Below are 20,318 nucleotides of genomic sequence, written 5' to 3'. Positions count from 1 at the left end.
GGGGTACGTAGTCAGAACTTTTACTTGATTATATCAAACTGCTACTAACAGATGCAGGACCGATTTACCAAGGCAGTAGGTTATCCAGTGGAATGCAGAATCTACTACTACCTGTGGTAATTATCTTTTAAACAGACAAGCAGATTACATACAGCTATTCATACCATATACACACACAAAGCTGCCCTACATGTTATCAACATATAAATCCCCTCATCCCCCTTTTTTGTTTCCCAACTCATTATTCCCATTGCCTGAATTGGACATTGAGAAAGTACAGCAGGGAAGTCTTCATGTTCCCAGAATGCATCATTTCACCACAATTGCTGAACTAAGCTGTTAGTGCACAAAATAAGGAAAAAATTAGTAGACCGATATGCATGCATTGTTTTGAGATGTCTGTACCCGACCAGTTTGCATATCAGGTAGCTGGAACTCCGCTATTTGTAGGGCATCCTGCACGTTCATACAGTAGACGTTTTGATTAATGTGGTCCTATTTTAAAATTCTTTCTATACTGAAAACAGAAGAATGAAGTAATAGCCCGTACAAAACAATGGCAGGGTTTTGGGTGTTTCAGCTTATGAATATTTCATTTAAACATTTCAGTTCAATGCTTCACATCTTGATTAAAAGAAAATGTTTCACTGCAGACCCTGCAAACAGGCTCATGTTGAGCACACATTACAGGAATTTTATAGATGGGATTGCCACTAAATACATACATTCACTCATTCATTCATTGACAGGGGAAGACTACTGGCCTCAGCTGATGATTTTCAGGCCCAGCCCAACTACAATGCAAAATATAAACTTATTACAAGTAACACACGCAAAGCACACAATCAAATAGTATACATTACAATGTAGCAATCCTGGAGGAAGTTTTGCTGGACAGGGAGAGGAAGAGTTGTTGTGGCAAAGGAAAGCAATGAGGTAGCAGCAAAGTGTAGAGAGGAATGTGTGTGTGGATGAAGAGAGTGGGGAATTGGAGAGAGATGCTAAAGTGAAAGGAGAGAAGAATATTGGGACCTGGTGATGTGTTGAGTCACATGAAAGGGATACTTATGAAACATTTTTAGTAAGCTTGTTTAGTAAGGTAACATTTTAAAATCTTTTTGGGAAGTTGCTGAATGAATAGATTCCCAAATTTTTGAAGTGAAGAGAGAGAGAGAGAGAGAGAGAGAGAGAGAGAGAGAGAGAGAGAGAGAGAATGTGTTTTGCTGGACAAAGACTTGAAATTATAAGTTGGTTAAAGTCACTCTGGGATCCTTAGAGCAAGGTGAGAGAAAATCTTTTGTACGATGAGCTTGTATAGAAGACAGCCTAACTGTAGAGTAGTTCTTTAAGAAATGGGATCTACTTAGCTTTAGAGAAAATAAAACAGTGGTGTTCTTTTGGGAGACACGGAGATGAAATGGTAGATATTGTTGACAATGGTTTGTAGGAAGGATAAGTTTCTGATGGAGGTAGCCAAGACATTGGGGGGGGTCCATATTCTAGTTGGAGGAGAACTTTTCCAAAAGCTGCTTTGCTTGCTAGAATGAGGAAGTGGGATATTTGACATGCCCAGAAAAAGCATTCTGTTGATTTTTTTTGGGTACTTTATGTGGAAGTCAAGGGTCGAGTCTAACCACATGCCTAGGGTGGTATTAGAGTCAAGATAAAAAGGCCGATTTGGAGTCAACTTTGGAAAGGTTTCTAGGGTTGCCAAAGATCATGCCTTGTGTTTTATTACAGTTAGGGAATAGGCAGTGCAAATCAAGCCAGTTCTTTAAAGAGTTAAGGTTATTCTCATGTTGAAGTTTAATAGGGAGTGGGGAAGGTGCAGAACTGCAGATCACCATATCATCCGTGTAGAGGAAAAATGGGTGCTTGTCTACGTCAAAAGGTAGTCTGTTTACAAAGGATGACAGTGGATGGATTCTTGGTGAACTCCCTAGGAGATGATTGCTATGGGAAAAGAGGAAGAGCCAATTGGCACCTTAAAAGGTGCTACTGTCAAGGATTTCTTTAAACCATAAAGCTGATTTGGCACTTATGCTGGCTGAGTGGCAAGAATTCAGAAACAGAATGTAGTTAAGAGTCAAAGGCTTTGGGGAGGTCTGTGAACACTGCTTCTGTTAAGCAGGATGTCGCCCACAAAATATACAAGCTAGTCATGGTGTTGCAACCAATCCAGAATCTATGTTGCTGGGGTGTTATCATCCTATAAGCTTTTAAGTGAGAGATCAGTTGGGATTAGATGAGGCTATTCTAGAATTTAATGGGGTGGGAAGGAGTAAGACTGGTCTAAAGTCTGTATGGATGCCATTTTGGGAACAAGCCTGACTGGCTATTTATTTTTTGGGGGAGATGCACAGGTTGTATAGGCGTTTAAGTGGCAGAAGTTAGTGGTTTTTGCACAGCAAGATGAATTGGAGATTAATTCCATCTGACCTCGGAAAGGTAAAAAATCCACAAGTAGCCAGTGATCCAAACAACAAGATTTAATAAATAAGCAAAATGATAGCGCCTCAGCTCATAAGCCTTCTAGGAGGATGATGGATTTGTTTTAGTTTTCGTTTTTCATCTGTGTTTTTTTTTTTTTTTTTTTTTTACCTCGGAAAGGTGCCTGCTGGCATTTTGTAAAGGGGTCTTTGGTAGTTTTCCTTCTGTGGTAGCAGGGAGGAGAATCTAGCTAAAATGCTGGGAATGCAGTTGAGAAAGTTAATAAGCTGGATTGTGCAAGTGAGGTTGTAGTAAATTCCTTAAAGAAATCAGGAGGATGATAAACAGCCTGATACGGGTTTAACAGTCCTTGTGGAAGAGATCACAGGGGGTTGTTTTTCCAGTGAAGTCATTTAACTAGCATCCAGAATTTCTTTTTGTTGTACAATACTGCATTTTGTGGGGTGATCAAGGAGTTTAATTTTGTGACATCTAGTTACTTCTTTGCAACAAGTTTCAAAGCTGGATTATTAACTGACTGCAGTTGGCATGATTGGGGTTCTTTTTTCCTATACCTCCCAGGCATCGCCCTCACGTTTAGAGTGCTTTTAGTTCCTTGATTAGGCACAGATTAGCACTCTAAACTTGAGAGCAATGCCTGGGAGGAACAGAATTTAAGCAAAATTGTTTTGGGACAGCAGGCAATGAAATGATACAGTTACAAAGTTTTCACTAATCCACAACAAATTCTGAATATACACTATTTCTAAGTTAATGTCAAGGTCAAAAATACTTACAGTAAATAAGAAACAGATACTAAACAGCTTTTTAAAACAAAGCTGAAGTTTGTTAATACCATCACGACCACAATCCAACACTAACCTTCAAACAATTACAAGATACACAATGATTATATATTCAATAATAAAATAATTAGGCATAGTCAAATGCAAGAGCTGTCAAACATATTAAGGGAGGAGAAAAAATGAGAGGTAGTAGTAATAGACAGAAAGTGGACGGCATTAAAAAAAAAAAAAGTGTCAACTATCCCACAACTGTGTTCCAAGTCCAAAATGACATTAAAAAGTGTCTTTTCATGGCAAAATGTAAACTTTTGAATGCATTTTTTCTGATAATCATGGCTTATTCCACAACTTAAGAAACAGCAGACCAAGACACCGACAACTTCTAAAACATAGGTGCTGTATTAGACCAAACTCCGACTGAAGGCTAGGAGCGTAAATCAGATTAGGCAGCGAACTGCATGCCATCTTGTTATACTTGGACAGGAGCACGGGCAGTTTTGTCCTACAGAGGGTTGACATGGATAATCAAGTTCAAGGTACTCTATCTTCCTTATGGCTATACAATGATTAAATGTGCTTTGACGGTTGGTAGCAAATTTAGCTATATGGTTAGAGAACTAGTTCAACTTAAGTTATTTATAAGGATGAAAGATTCAAAGTGGATAATGCTAGAAGTAACACGTTAAGCATAAATAAGCGAGGTAGACTACGCACCTTTAATGAATTATCACTTGTGACAGACAAATTTACATAAACAGTATTAAGTTCCCATTTACAAATATTATACTTCAGATGTACTGCTATTCATACAATGAGAGGCCAGTAACATTGAAAAAGTAGAATGCTGACTGGTCAGCCCAACCAGCTTTACCATTGTAAATTGGAGCATACACCAACGGAAAAAAGGTTCGGGTCACCCAGACTTTCTTCCTTTAATATACGCCATAAAAATTTAACTTTTCTTTCACTTAAAAAAGTCAACTTAGACTTGAAAACCAACAAGTGAGAAGGGGCAGACAAAAATAAAAAAGATAATCCGGTACATTATGCAAAACTAGAGAACATACCTGATTATCTTTTTTTCTGTCTCATCTCACTCATACCTTCAAAGTCTCCCTATATCAGTTTTTTTCCCATTAAAAAAAGAAATCGGCAACAAAGATCTTCCTTTCTCCATTGCTTCATATACACAGCACCCGTCACACAGCACTGATGTACTGCCTAAGTGTGGGAATGAAAGTGTCATACGCATGTGCAGTACATCAGATAAAGCAGCAGGATACCGGTGGAAAGAGGACCACCACCATCCAGACATCATACAAACTTACATCATTTTTTTCTTAAATAATGTCATTGTATAATAGCAGTAACTAATTCCGTGGTGTGGTACAATGAAGACTTACCCACAGTTGGCTTTGTTTAATCATTCAGGCCTCGTCCTCATAATTAAACCACACCAACTGTGAGTAAATCTTCACTATACCACACCCACGTCATTTATTGCTATATCATATAACCTAAGCAACATTACGTAAATTATTCAATTCCTGCCCCCACATTTTTTTTTTTTTAAAAACAAGAAACATCTTTATTAAACCATCACTTATGACACAGGCAATCACATACTTCCATAAATGAAAACAAACCACACTAACACAATCCTAGTTGCAAGCGCTTTGCATCACAAATCATACTGACACTCCCAAATTGTAAACATTATATATATCACTTGCAATCTACCAAATCATTTCCAAACATTACATAGACCATACAAGTCCTGCCTTCTCTTAAACCTCATTCCTCCCCTGAATGTATTGCTCCCACAGTTCCAATTTTATGCCCATGTAGTTTGCTCCTGCCCTTTTCTAAAGATCTCAATTCCAGTTGTTTTCTCCATTACTATATTCACAACTTCTAGTACTGTTGCTTTAGATTTCGATTTCCAATTTCTAGCAACTTTTTTTTTTAAGCAGCCACCATAATTAGGCACAGCAAGGCCTTACCATGTCCAGGCAACTTAAGTTTCTGCATCACAGCTCACAAAAACCTCCTGGCTCATCACACTAATCTGCCCACTCAGCATCTCCAACACTGCACCCCGCAGGGAATCAAAGTCTGCCAACCCACTTCACTCCCAATATGTTCCCCAATTACCCCTTTCTTCCCCATCACACCATAATTTGCTGTCTACCGGGGGAAAAAATTCTGTAGAGTCTACTTCTGGTATAAAAATATTTATGTTAACATTCCCAACCAAAAATCCTAAATCTTCGAGTCTGTTGCTTATATCATCTGCAAATAGAGCCAGTTTTTCTCGACTACCTTGAATTTGAGTACCTTATTTTCTTGGTTCGAAATATAATGCAAATAAAGGGGAAAGAGGACAGACCTGCCCAGTTCCTCTGTTCAAGCATAAATTATCAGAGAGGACCCCAGCCACTTTAATTTTCATATCGGATCCCTCATATATCCTCCTAAATCAATCTTATAATTTTTCAGAAAATGCAAATGCTTCCACTGCCCTGCTCATAAAGTCCCAGCTTATTCTGTCAAATGCTTTCTCTGCATCAATACCTACAACAAATGTTATTTTTTTACTTTCTGCTACCCTCTGGATCATCAACGTTCTGTTGTTGGCAAACGTTTGCCTCCCATCCACAAAACCACACTGATCCATATCTATCAATTTTGCCATTACTGTTGCCATTCTAGACATGAACACTTTATAACCATGGTTCAGTACTGAAATGTGCCTTTATGAAGCTGGATCTGATGGATCCTTCCCTCTTTATGCATTATGGATACCACTGCTTTCTTCCAGAATGTTGGCACTTCTTTCTCTTAAAATACTGTTAAATAAAACCTTCCAAATCTTTGTTTTTTCCCTCCTAACTTCTGCAGGAATACCATCTATTCCTGGGGACTTTCCTGTAGATTGGTTATACATCACAATTCTTATCTCATCTACCTCTAACCTTGGCATATTTAATTCTCCCATAAACATTTCCATTTGTATCTTTTTCTTGTTTTCATATATCTCTGCCTTATACAGACTTGCACAGAATTTCAGAAACATTTGTAATACCTCTTACAGAATCTTGTTACCTCCCTTGTTATTGCCTTCCTAAGCCTGGCGACAGCACTTTCTACTTTATGTTGCCCGAGCTATTGTGCTAAAAATGTTTGTGCTCTAGTGTTATAAAAAACAGTTGCTTAACAGTAATCTTTCTAAACTTGTATATATTCTTGATATAATCCCTTATTTTCTACTTAGCATTCTGAAGTGGATCACCTTCTTGTTCTGCAGATTCCCACTATTCTGCAAATACTTTCACATTTATCAGTCCCTCTAAATAACTGTTACTTCTTAATCCTAGCGCCCTTTCTTTTAGTTCACCCTATTTTGAACTCCAACTTAATTTTATCTCGCTCCCTAGCTAGATTTTCAAAAGTAATTTCTATTTCCTCAAACATCTCCTGAATAATCCACACTACTCATTCTTTAAAATTCCTCTCTTCAACAGATAGGTGGGAAAGCACCAGTGTCTCATTTTTATTTTTCATTACCTTTTGTTTTTATTATTGGTGCATGATCTGAAATATTTATTGGGTGCATATCAAGACCTTCAATTAAATGCACATGTTCCTGTGAAATGTAAATTATGCCTAGCCCAGTTTTTGTAACTTGGGGAATGATATGTAAATTCACTTTAAACTCCTCTTACTGAATTCACATACTTAATGCCAAATAGTTCCACAAATTTCTTCAAAAAAATCTACCCTCCTTAGTTATACTTTCCCTTGTGGGCCTCCAAGGCACATCTTCACTGCTGCAAATCAAATTCCAGTCCCCACCTATAATCTTCCTTGCTGAAAATGGATTATTTCTCCCAATATTTTCTTAAGCTCCATTATAGCAGTTTTAGGTGGAATACAATAAATACATGCCAATGGAATCCTTCGCTTTGGCCAATAGCCCATTAGCACTATAAATCTGCCATCAGCTTTTTTTTATTCTCCATCACTATTGGAGCTAGTCTTGCAATTAAAGAACTCCTCTTTTCCTGTGTCTCAGATACTCCACTGAATAACCATCCTGAAAACCCTTCTGTATCAAATTCACATGTTCAGTTATTTCCAACTGTGTTTCCTGTAACATAGCTATTTGCGGTCTACATTTTAATATTAGTTCACTATTTTTTATATGTCTGCGAGACCACTAACATTTAAAAGGACATTACAGAAAGAATTTTATTTAAAAAAGTTATTAATCCCGCCTTTTATGTACAACACCTTTTTTCGTCAAAAATGTCTAGTTCTAGCTTGCATCTATATACTCTCTGGCAGTGAGAACTTTTAGTTGTTTCTTGTCATATCCATATGAGCCTTTGTCACATCTTACAATTTTATTGAAAGCCCAAAAAAAAAAAAAAAAAAAAAAAAAGGATTTTCTGCTGTACCAGATAAGCTGGAAGTAGCAGTCTATTAATTTTATGCTTGTACAAATAAGCGACTGGACTGGTACTCCACAGCAGTTGTTAATTGAAAGGGCACAACATGTGTATGCTCCAAACCTGACTATGAGAAAGCAACCCAAACTTTTAATAGTAAAGATGCAATCCTACCAGCAGGAAGAGTTTATTCTGAAAAAACTGTGGCAGAACAACAAAATACTAAAAATGGGAGACAGTAGGGCTTTTCTGGAAAACAATTACCTACTGTACACCACACAGAAGAGGAATACATTTATTCCACTAAAAGTAATATCGAGAAGCAGGCATGAGATTCAAGCCGTTGTATCCAGCTGTTTTCAGAATATTATTTCCTGGAGGGTCAAAATAATTTTTTTGATTAAGAAAATGCTACGGAGGGAATACAAAAGTTTGTCCAACAAAAAGTGAGCTACCAAACAGAAGATTCTGCTTCTTGTTCTTCTGGTAATAAAGCCCATCAAGAAACTGTGTCTGTGAAACCTTTTCCAATGCTTCAAAGGAAAATGCTCGAGAAACAGAGAAAAAAAGCACAAGAGTTGACTAAAAGAACTGGAAGGACCTTGGACATGAAGAAAACCAGCAACTCTGAAATAGACAGACAAATGCAAGATTCCAAATAATTATTTTTGTGAAACATGACAAACAAGAATACCTGGAAATATTGGACTGACAAGCTTGTAGGACTCCAAAGCATATGCCCTACATATCATTGGAAGAACATTTAGGAGAGAGTCAGAAGAAAGTGAACAAATATTTGACTTATAGTTACAGTACTATTTTTATAATGTATGGCATGCTATAAAGTAAAGCTTTCTCATTTACTTTCAAGTGTGACAGGGACACTAAACAGGTGCCCCCCTTTCTCCCCTTGATTTTTCTTTCATTCTCCTTTTTCAGTTTTGAGGTATGTAGATGCTAAAATGTAAAAAAAAAAGGAAGGTTCTGGTCAAGAGAGCATGAAAAATGTGTGTTCTTTTTCTTACTCTTGCATAGGGCAAGGACTGGAATAAAGCCCTTGACTTGATCTAGCAAACTAAGGTGAAGCAAAAAAGACCAATGAAGAGAATAAAAAGTTCTGTAGCAAACAAATACGTGCTTGTAGAGGCAACTGTGTAACTGAATCTCATGATTCCATGGAGACTGATAAGGGGCAACAAAAACAGTACATTTCTTTCTTTCAATGGCTAGGAAATAATGTTTTCTGGAAGTATGCAAGTGTTTATCTAATCTGGGAGAGGAATAAAGTTAAGACAGATGGCACTTAGTAGAAGCACAGGCTGTGCTACACATCTTAGTATGGACAACCTTCCTTATAGGTTAATCCAAGTATGAGTGTGGCTGTCAGTCTAGGTCAATTGCTCCTATTAGAAGGGTTACAATTCAATATTTGAAGATGTGCACAGTGTTGGGCATTAGTATTAAATTAATAGGCTTTAGGGGCGTTTCTTGTTTTGAGGGTTTTTTTAAATTTGTAACAAAAAAGTTTTTGTAAAATTTGACATACGTTCAAATGGATGTGACAAGAAGCAACTGTACAAAAAAAATCAACCTGCCAAACATTAGTGTATGACTAACACAAAAGCTGGAAAAAACAAAAGATATTACACAACAGGTGGGAATAACTACTTAACATATTGACAACTCTCTATTATATTTAAAACGTAAAAGGTCTCGCATCTATATAAAAAAAAACAAGAAAAAATACTTAACTATATTAAACAGTGTAGAGTGCAAATAATTATGCTACAGGAGAAATCTGTAAAGAACTGAATATGTAAATTTGATCCATCTTGAAATCCTTTCTATATTTATTGCAAAAAAAAGCTCCAAAAAATAGTGACAGGGAAAAAAAGATAATGGCAGTTTTACAGTACTAAGGTGCTACCAGCAAGGGTGTAGGATTACACTGGCATTTATTTATACTCCACCTAAAACTGCTAAAACAGATCTTAAGAATATTCCGAGAGAAATGGATAAGCTTTCAGTAGAGATTACTTATAGGTGGGAAATGGAATTTGATTTACAGTAATGAGGATGTACTTGGGAGACTCAGAGGAGAAAATACAACAAGGTAGATTACTGCAGAAATTTATGAAAATATTCGGCACAAAAGATGTGAATTTAGTAAGAGTAGTTCAGAGTGAATTTAAATATTACCCAAGGTACAAAACCTGGGCTAGGCTTGACAGAATTTACATTTCATTGAAAGGTTTGATAAGCATCCAATAACTATTTCAGATAAAGCGCCAATAATAAATAAAAATGAGACACTAGCACTTTCCCAGCTGTTAAAAGAGAGAGGAATTTAAGGAATGGGTAGTGGAAATTATTCGGGTTTATTACGGAAAACCCGAATTTCTTCTGAAAATATAGGTAGAAAGTGGGATAAAACTAGAGTTCAATTTAAAATAGGGTGAAAAGAGAGAGAGATGTGGTTAAGTTGTTTCTATAAATAAAAATATTGGAGAATAATCTCACATAAGAAAAGGAGCAGTTGCAGAATGGAAACCAGAAAATAAGACAGGAGCTTGATAATATGCACAACTTTAGAAAGACTGCTGTTAAGCAACTGTTTGATAACTCCAGAGCACAAAAACTTCTAGCAAAATGACTCAAGCAACGTAGAAATGGTTGTCACCAAGTATACGGAGCCTATAATATAGAAAATAACCAAGGATCCTGTAGAGGTACTAGAAATATTTCAGAACTTTTATTAAAATATGTATAAAGCAGAGAAATATAGAAATCAAACAAAGGTACAAGTGAAATCTTTATGGAAGAATGAAATATACCAAGTTTACAGGTAGATGAGGCTCAATTAAACAGAACAAGGAGATGAGTTACAAATGCTGATGTATAACCAATCTACAGCAAAGTCCACAGAAACAGAAGTTAACCCTGTGGAAAATTGGAAACTAGAAGTGAAAAAAGTGAACAAAACCTTCCAGATCTTTAACAGTATTTTAAAAGGAGGCAAAGCACCAACGTCCTGGAAGAAAGCAATAGGGGCTGAAGTACCAAAAAGATGGTAAAGACATCAGATACAGCTTCATACAGGCCCATGTCAATTCTAAACCACAATTATAAGAAATGTTTATGTCTATAAATGGCTAAAAGAATGGCAAAGTTGATGCCAAAAAGTGACAGATAATGAACAATGTGATCTTGTAAAGGGGAGGCAAACTTTTGACAACAGTAACAGAACAATGATGATCCGGAAAGAAGCAGAATGTAAGAAAATACCACTGTTGTCGGTGGGTCTTGATGCAGAAAAAGCAATCAGAGTAAGCTGGGATTTTTAAGAGTAGGGCAATGGAAGCATTTGCATTCCCTAATAAAATTATGAGGTGGATTAGGAGGACCCAAGAGGGATCGGAGGCAAAAATTAAACTGAGCAGATTCCTCTTCAATAAATTCTCTTTTAGCAGAGGAACCAGGCAGGGAAGTCTTTTGCCTTTCTTATCTCAATTACTTTTAGAACAACTGACAAAGAAAATAAGGGACTCAGTAATTCAAGGATTTAATGGATATGGCAGTCAAGGAAAGCTGGCTTTATTTGCAAATAACATTACTTTATTCCTGACAAAACAAGAAAAGGACATGTCAGTGTTATGGAACATTTTGGGCCAGTTTTAAGTCTTTTGGGGATACAAAAGTAATGAAGATAAAACAAAGGCAATAGTTGTAAACTATGTATCCACACACAAATTGGTTCAGCAATACCCACATTTATGAAGTGCTTAGGAGTATGGATTAATAAAATTCTATGTTATGGCAACTAAGGATATGTGGGAAGAGGCTAAACAAAAGATAATACAAAAACCGAGAAACTGGAAGCTCTGTTATATGGATCGCAAGATACAAGCAGTCAAAATGTTTTTAGTCCCTTTTAGTTTTATATATAGGTCAGGCATATTTTTGTCAACCAGAAGATAAGTTATGGATACTAGCTGGGAGGGGAAGCCTGCAAGAGTCAAGTGGGATAAGCGGATTCTTCGAACGGAACAAAGTGGTTTGGGATCACCTGATTTAAACTGTATTTTAAAGCTACACAATTAAGGCTCCTATACATTAAAAAAAGGGATAATGGTCACGCATATAGAACACTGCATGGTAACTACAAGAAGCAAAATCAGAGGAGATTATAAAGGATTGGGGAGAGAGACTAGAAAAAAGAATTCACAAAAGAACAATGGGAGATATATGCAAGTCTCCCAAATATGGAACAAAGTGTAAAAGATTTAGGATCTTTAATTGGAATTGTTTATTTTATACACCAAGTAGACTTCAAAGAAAGTTTCCTCAGGTAGATGGCAAATGTTGGAAGTGTAATGGGGAGGAAAAAGGTAATTGGAACATTTTTTGTGCAGGTGTAAGTAGTTAGCAGACTTTAAAAATTTCCTGCACACTACTCTCAGAAATACTGGGACAGTCAATTGGTTTAGCTAAGGAAATGATTTTCTGAGCTATGAAACAGAAACTGGAACTGCCTAGACACAGTAATTATGGTACCTGCCAAAAATGCAATTACTAGAAAATGGAAATTAAAGTCTAAACTAACTGTACTAGAAATAGTGAATATAGCAACAGAGCTACAACAACTGGAAATGTGATCATTAGAAAAGGATGGGCACAAAAAAACAGAAAACACAATGGGAAATGTGGGAACAATATATACAGGATAATGTTTTGGAGGAGAAATTAGGTTTAAAAAAAAGATAGGATTTGAATGAGCTGTATAATGTTTGACAATGACTGGACAAATGTTTGCAACTAAAAATATTATAGTTTAATTTATATAAATGCATAATTATTTTTAAACAAGAAACATTACCTAGATCATAAATTTTTTTTTTCACTATTTCATAATGCTTAACCAGCTAGTGACATGAAAATAAACCTAAAAGCTTACACTTAATCTCTTAGTGGTCAAAAGAGCACCCATTAAATTAGTTCTTCTAGTTGCCTCATTCTCACTATGCGAGTATGACCATTTGTCAAATTTTTGGTCATCAAATAACTTAATGCCTGTGATGTAGCAGGAGCTACCCAATTTACAGTAGGAGCATTTATATCCCTGGCAATTAAATTCAAACTTATCCAGAAAACCCTAACGAGAACTAAAAAAAAAAATCAATAGAGATTGAGTTGAGACAGACAATAGTCAAGTTTATATTCAGAAGCCGAATAGTCTCAAATGACAAGATGCCACCAAAAACATGGTTTTCGTGCTACTTGCATAATAATTATTATTATCCAGATGAACTTCAGTTAGTCATAGCTAGCTAAGGCAAATGAAGACCTCTAGCTCTTTCTGCAGAACATAAGAGTCATAACATGCAGATTACTGCATTACCTTAGTTTGGTCACAAGGTGCAAACATTTTTACAAAGTTAGTTCAGAATCTGCTGATCAAGCACAGAATATACCCTCCCCAACACACATTTATGGAACTATCACTTGTGACATATGCAAATTTACATTAATAAAAAAAAGTCAACTATATTAAACACACATTATACTTTACATATGCTGCTACATCATATAACACAGATTCTTTTTTTTTTCAATATTACATTTACGCCCACACCTAATCCCACATACACCCATGTCTGCATTTTCTTTTTGTGATGGTGGGATCTTCCCAGTTCTACTCTAAAAACAGAGTCTACCTAGCAAGACTAAACTGATTAAATATGGAGAGCAGCAGTGGTCTACCTAAGGAAATGACAGTGCAATTCACAGTGCAATTCCTGTGAATTAAGTCACATGGACTGCATATTAAGGTCTGACAAGCTATTTCACAGCTTGTTGGATATGAGGGATGTATACTATGGTCAGCCTAGTGCGCAGTGAGCGTTACTACGGTCAAGTGGTTTTAAGACTTTGAACAGATCAAGAAAGATGCAGCCAAAGAATACTCCCATATAGAGCTGGTCACAGAGATAATCAGACTAATGGAAGACTATCCTTGTTCAATACCTGTCTAAATATACTTTTTGAGTAGGTATCACAAGATCAAAGTTTCTATTATTTCAACAAACTACTGACAGAGTCTAAACTCGAGGAAAACAAAAATGAATATGCACTTGAAATATACATGTATCATCTTGCATTTAACACATTAAGCAGCAACAATGCTGCTACTACAAAAAAGGGAAACTGCACAGATCCAGTGTGTCCTTTCACCTGCACGTCAAGACACCAGGTTAAGAAGCAAGCAACGACAGAAAATAGACGTTTTCATTCAAAAACAAAACAAGGTTATGAGGATATCCAACAGTTAACATTACCACAAAAAGTGCAAGAATCAGAGCTTCAAAACACCAAGAACTGTTACATCAGTCATAAATAGCATTTACTAATTCAACGATGAAAGCAGCACTCTTCACAAGACTGTTCTGCCTGAAATTAATACAAAACATTAAAAAATATAAAACCAATTCTGCCTACTTTCAATACAGTACTAATTGGGATACAGCAGAAATAAACATCTGAAAATAGAAAATAACCATTAGTTTCTGCTACTGCTGCACGAATAATGACCAAATGTTCAAGAAATACTTGCATCTATAGTATATTTCAAGAAAAATTTTAAACAAGTGATGATGCACATCACCATCAGCACTTCCACATCTGTATAGGATTGAGTACTTTCAAAATGGCCTTAACTACATTCCCCAGTTAAACAATAACCCTTTCCTTGCAGACGCTATGGTACCACAAATCACTTGCACATTTTCCACAATGCAAGCTGCCTAGAAATTATTACAATGGAAATTTATTTTAAAATTTACTAAATCCCATTATTTATGCTCCACTGACCACTAGCCCAGTAACTTTTTTAAAAGGTAAATCTGAGGTAGTGTTCGTTCCTAGGCGAGATATGTCCAGAGCACAGGGGAACTTCCATAATGCTACTTTTTTTTGTCTGTGTGTTGGGGGCTTTTGTAGCCACCTTAGCTGCTACCAAGGCATGCAGATGTCAACCACAATTTAGTATCCCATCCAAAAGGCATAACAATCAGGAGTACAGCACCTCCTTTAGCTGCACTGCAGTGTCAGTAATGGAAATCAATCTAAGTATTTAGGTTGATGCTAGAATCCACAGTAGAGCTCCCTGCTGAGCTACTGACACTTCTTTTAGACCTCTAGGAGAGGCAAGACACTTTCTAAACACAGCATATATTATGCTAGCGTAAAACATACTGCAGCTTATTACACAAATGATATCAGGGCATTATAAAAGGAGTACATTGTTTAATGTAATATTATTTATCATTACAGGCAGAGGGCACCTGACCACTAGATCAAAGACATGCAACATACCAAACACAATGTTAAGCGCTGTTCTTGCACCTTATCTTCTCAGCAAAAGTAACAAACTATAACCACACAAAAGACCAGAGAAGGACAGGCAGACTATGTTCTGAAATAAATACTTCCACAGGCAGAAATACACACATTTCAGTACCCCAAATATTTCAACGCAGAATCACACAGCATTAAGTTTCTAACGAATATTTACAATACTACTAACACCAACTTAGATATCTAAGAATCTTAAAACTGGCTTTACTTCAACACAACTTACTTTAAATCTAGTCAATGTGCATGCACTTTAAGTTATCCACTTAAATAATCCTGAAATATATTATTTCAGCACTCAGGAGGCAGAGGGCACAGAAGCATTTCCTGGACAACACACACACACACACACACACACACACACACACACACACACACACACACACACACACACACACACCAGGGCAATTTGTGAAACATTGGTGCATTGACAAAAATCCAAACAGACAAGGGGAGGTCAAACTCCACAGAAAACACATCCCATATGAGTGCAGAAATGTAAAACCAAGTGTTAAGGCAGTAATGCTAACCTGTGCAACTAAACTTCCACCGTTTTTAACACGTTCAAACAACTACTAGAAAATCAACTGAAAATTCAGCACTGCACCACATGACTTCCTGAACGTATTTATTATTTCCTCATTCCCTGTAATTTCCCAAAAAACTTCAGCGACAAATACAATAAGTACTCTTAAAACTCACTCTCACAAATTAATACTTGCAAAAGAACTCAAAACATAATTACCTCAACTTGACTTATCAGAAATCATAGAATGTGCACTTCAAAAGGAGATGCATGTATGATTTTACTTCCCAACATGCACATAATTGTCAAAATATGTAAAACACCAGCAACAGCTGAAAAGCTAGCAGCAACAAAGCAGGGCAACGCATTAGAATATATATTTTTTTCTCTTATAAAAGTTAATTTTTTTAATTTTACATTTGTTAACCGGGAAATTCCGACTGGACCAGGTCCATTGTCAGCAGAGGCCCGGTGAGAGAAGCTCCAACATCAAGTTATACAAATACAGTACATCCAGCATAATACACAAAACAGGTTACATAATGTATGCTGAGCATAGTAATATAAGAATTAATAAAAACACTCCAGGTAAAAGAAGATACAGAACATGGGTAAAAAGACAACGTCATTCCTACATTGGTAAGAAAAGAAAATATATCAAGTAAGATTTTACAGTTAAAAGTACCCTTTCAGATGACCAAGCCTACAGGGGATCAGAGCTCCAGCATGTGATCAGAGAGGAATTTGGGGAGTTAATAGTAGTATGGGTAGGGTTATGTGATACAAGGGCATAACCAGGTACTAAGAAGGTGAGATTTGAGGGAGTTTTTGAATATGGATGTGGAGGGGGCAGTGGACACGGATAGGGGAAGAGAGTTCCAATTATTAAAACACATGTATTTTTGATATAGGAAGAGTTATTTTCCTATAAAATCGCCAAGCATCAATTAAAACATCATGATACTCTTGAAATTGCATTATAATGAGAGCACCACTTTTATCAGCTTCTAAAAACTTTAAATGCTTCAATACAATTCACCCAATGTAAGCTTTTCATCCCTACATGTGATGGCTTATTAAAAATAATGTCACTGATATACTCTCAGAAATCCAGAAATATTTGTAGAGCAGGTATTAAGGGTAGACAAGCAGGTGGTTTAAATAAACTGACATCAACAGAAATTGTTCATTTAACTTAAGCACATACAATCTTAACTCCAATAAAGTTTGTACTATAGCAACATGGTGTGCAGGGATTAAAGAGGACTTCTTATGGTCTTGTGAAAATATCTGACCAGTTAAATTCATACTTGAACCATCTACATCAACTTTTGGTTTGCCAAGGCCGCATTTAGTGAACAGAAATTTTCTTGGGGCCGCATATAAAATATATATTGTATAGTTACCTCTTTCGCTTCCCGCAGGCGGCCAAAGTCTACCTGGCTGCACTGTAGGCACATTCGAACAATGAATAAAATGTAATAAATGCCTAAATTATTTACCTTAAAATTCTAATTCTCGACCCAACAGTTCAGTCTAACATCTTAGTTAATATGGGGGACTTGGGCAAGACCCGCTCAAATGTGTAATCAGACAGACAGGAAGAACATGCAAACTGTGGCACTGCTTGGAAGTCAGCTCAAACCTTGTACCTTATGCATGGGAGGCAAAGGCCATAACCATTATGCCAGCTGGTCTAATAAACTCTAAAAACTGTACATAACTACAGCACCATGACAGTAATCTAACATAAGCAGAGTTAGGAAAAAAAACTTGCTAAAGTTCCTAGGCATCCTCATAAATTACCTCAACCAGGTTGCCAAAATACTGACATTACACCCACAACTGCACCTTCTCAGTCACCGGTACTGAAAGCTTATGTCATTTAGGTCCCATAAGCCTGCAGCACATCCCTACGCTCCATCAATGCAAGAATAAATTATGCTTCATTAATTTTTTTTTCCATCAGGAAACATAACTGGGAAAAACATAACAGAAAATAGTTTTTTTGTCACGGGGAACCTCCTGTGCACCCTCATATGAAGGACTTGCCCCCCCAGCCCACGGATCCCTACAGTGCCCCAAAGATCATTACCCACTTAGTGGTGAAAAATCTTAGGTGTTCCACCTTGGTGGGGATATGAAGAGATGCTTAAACTCTCTCCACATGTCTTTGAAGAAAAAATCCTGACAGAGCAGCATTTTATATTTGCCAGGAATGATGCTTAAATACAGTAATAAAATAATTGGGTTTCAGTATTTGGTTAGTAAACTGGCGTCATTCAAATGATCCAGTGTGTGTCTGTGGGTCAAAATGTTCAGCGGACTTTTGACAAATACAGCCTGCATGTCTAACTCCTCATATTCATGTTCTGGCTAAAAATCCTGTTAACTCCATAGCCTGTTTTAGGTCAAATTCACCCGATAAACATCCCAACAAATTCCAGTCCTGACAATAACTAGGTAGCATGGCTGAATGCCAGAAGCATCAGTAGCAAAGTTAACACCTCTACTATCAGAACATTGCCAAACCGAATAATTGAGTAACCTTAGCTCTCAATGAATCTGAGACAAATCCAGAAATAATCACAGACACTTTCAGAATATTACCACTATTAATATGAAACACTGACAGAACAGAATTTTAAATATTATACATTTTCTGAAGTAAAACAAGTTCATAAAGTTAACTATTGTCATTAATCACCAAATGCAATTTGCCACATTTTCTCTAAAGGTCACCATTTTTAGGAGGGATTAAGAGGGCCAGAGCTAAAATTTGAGTCAAAATCAGGGAGAGTCAAGTGCGTGTGTAATAAACATTAACCATTAAATAAGGAAACAAAGTCATCAAGTGACCTGTTAAAGGGGGTTACAGACTCAGAGGTTTGTAATGGCACGAAGCCTGACAAAAATTCACACTTCACTCCTCTCTCAACTATCCCCAATTTTGAACTACTCTTCGGAAAATCTGCATTTATGAAAACCCTTTAAATATTACTAACAAAATACTGCTGCACTGTAAGAGCAAACGTAGTCCTTTAAAATGACTTGCCAACAGCCACCACCTTAATTCTAGAGAGAAAATGTTGACAACTTTACTTTGCAAACATTAAGGTAATCCAACAAGTACAGCCTTTCTTGCTAATGGAAATAAGGACAGTTACTGTTTCCTCTGTCCAACATTACAACATTATTAAATCATACCTCTCAAGTCTCAACTGTACAGATTTTCGCCTCGTATTTTTGGCCAGTTTTTCATAAAAGTGTGGTTTTCTGGCAAATCAATGGCAAGTCATTAAAGGTTGAAGTTAGGAAATAATGACATACGTTTGAGTTTCAGACTTCACACCCTTCAGAAAATTAATGCTAATCAAAACATGTTATTCTACCAACTTTCTAAGTTAGTAAGAGCAATATTTCAAAACTCTCCCTACTTTTGGACCTTTGTCCCACTTTTACTTATGGCTTTGTCCAGATTTCTTGCTGTCAGAAGTTGAGAGGTGTGATGTCAACACACACTCTTACAAACATAACTGGTTAGTAGGGAGCGCATACTTCAACAGCCTGCAATCATCGTTCAATCGTACTGCTTCATAGTGAATGATAATTAAAAAAAGCATGACAATATACTCAATGCTGACAAAGAAACATTGTGTTTACTGCACTTCTGAAAAATGTCTACACATTATTTGGGTATCGTACGACTATTTGTAGGTCACAAAATACATGGGTGCGAGAAAACACTGGGAAGTGTCAAAAGCAATATCGAAGACAGAGCTGAAATACAGAACATGCCACTGTTTACCGACTACTGCTTACTAAGATAGAAAGACAAGAGACTAACCAGTTCAAACAATTTTTTTTACAGGGCCAACAATAGGGCCTCTACAGCTAGCTAACCCACAGCAAACTCATTGCTACTTTTACAACAACTAATGATCACCTTCTACATCTTTTGGTGCAGTTAACTTTCAAAGGTCTTGGAACAGGCTAAATAAACAACGTATGTATAAATATTAAAAACTGCAGCAGCTTACCAACCATCAGAACTGCCAATCTCGTCGACAACAAACAACCGTTTGTATACAAATATTATCAAGTGAAAAATATATACTTTAAGTAACTCACCTCCAGCTTTCTGATACTGCTAACAAAGTTAGGTGTCGTTCACCACAAACATACATTAAACGATATTTATTACGTGAACTGCCGATCCCTTCCTTCTTGGTAAACATCCCATCAACACCCTGGTAGCGAGAAAAAAAAAGTCACGTGATCAACGCAAGGCCCAAACGTAACACGCAAAGTTAGCTGGTGGAATTCTGAAAGAAAATAAATTACATTATTATTGCTACGAATACGTATTGTTCAGGTTTGCTTACTTCCTGAAAGCTATGGTTCTCAATGAAGCAAGAACAAATCTCAACAGAATCAGGGACACTTTTAAAACATCAGTACTGTTAACCTGCGGCATTGCTAGAGTAAAATAATGCGAATTCATATATGTTTTCCGAAGTAATAATAGTTGTATATGTATTGTAATTCACCACCTTTAGTCTAAAACTCCACAATCTTCGAAGGGATTAGAAGGAGCAAAGTTAACATTTAAGTCAAAATCGGTTCAGAGAGGTATGCGAGAAACATTCCTCATTTTGAATTTTAAAAAACTTTGTTCCTCAAAGTTCGACAATA

General features: G+C 36.6%; 1 protein-coding gene across 2 annotated transcripts in view; it reads right to left on the bottom strand.

The window, feature by feature from the left end:
• The window catches only part of MARCHF8 (membrane associated ring-CH-type finger 8), a 1,077,645-nt gene extending 1,057,739 nt beyond the window's left edge, over positions 1-19,906 (bottom strand). For both annotated transcript variants that reach the window (XM_044056360.1, XM_044056361.1), the window contains exon 1: positions 19,755-19,906. The gene's annotated coding sequence lies outside the window, so the exon portion shown is untranslated. The remainder of the gene's footprint in view (positions 1-19,754) is intronic.
• Positions 19,907-20,318: the final 412 nt, after the last annotated feature.

The sequence above is a fragment of the Protopterus annectens genome, chromosome 14.part0, assembly GCF_019279795.1.
Source record: "Protopterus annectens isolate FY-2018-M chromosome 14.part0, PAN1.0, whole genome shotgun sequence".
NCBI classification, from domain to species: domain Eukaryota; kingdom Metazoa; phylum Chordata; order Ceratodontiformes; family Protopteridae; genus Protopterus; species Protopterus annectens.
The sequence above is the reverse complement of the archived record's forward strand: the minus strand, read 5'-3'. Positions and strand labels throughout refer to the sequence as shown.